Source organism: Stigmatopora nigra, unplaced genomic scaffold (genome assembly GCF_051989575.1).
Source record: "Stigmatopora nigra isolate UIUO_SnigA unplaced genomic scaffold, RoL_Snig_1.1 HiC_scaffold_41, whole genome shotgun sequence".
Taxonomy (NCBI): Eukaryota; Metazoa; Chordata; class Actinopteri; order Syngnathiformes; family Syngnathidae; genus Stigmatopora; species Stigmatopora nigra.
Window position 1 is genome coordinate 60,001 of NW_027551620.1, and position 328 is coordinate 60,328.

Consider the following 328-nt stretch of genomic DNA (forward strand, 5'->3'; position numbering starts at 1 on the left):
CGATGGGGACTAACCACCGCAGTACCTTAGCCTCCGCGCAACGGAGGGTCGCACGCACCAGAAACCTCACCATTATTCAGCCGCCTTGTAAGCACTCGCACCGACGCCCGTCCGGATGCAGTGAAGGTGACGATGGTCCTCATTGACTTGGGAGGGGCCTTGGACGATGGGGACTTACCACCGCAGTACCTTAGCCTCCGGACAACGCAGGGTCGCACGCACCAAAACCTCACCGTTATTCAGGCCTTGTCAGCACTCCGCAAACGCCACCGTCCGGATGCAGAAGAGGCGACGATGGTCCTCAGTGACTTGGGAGGGGCCTTAAAAG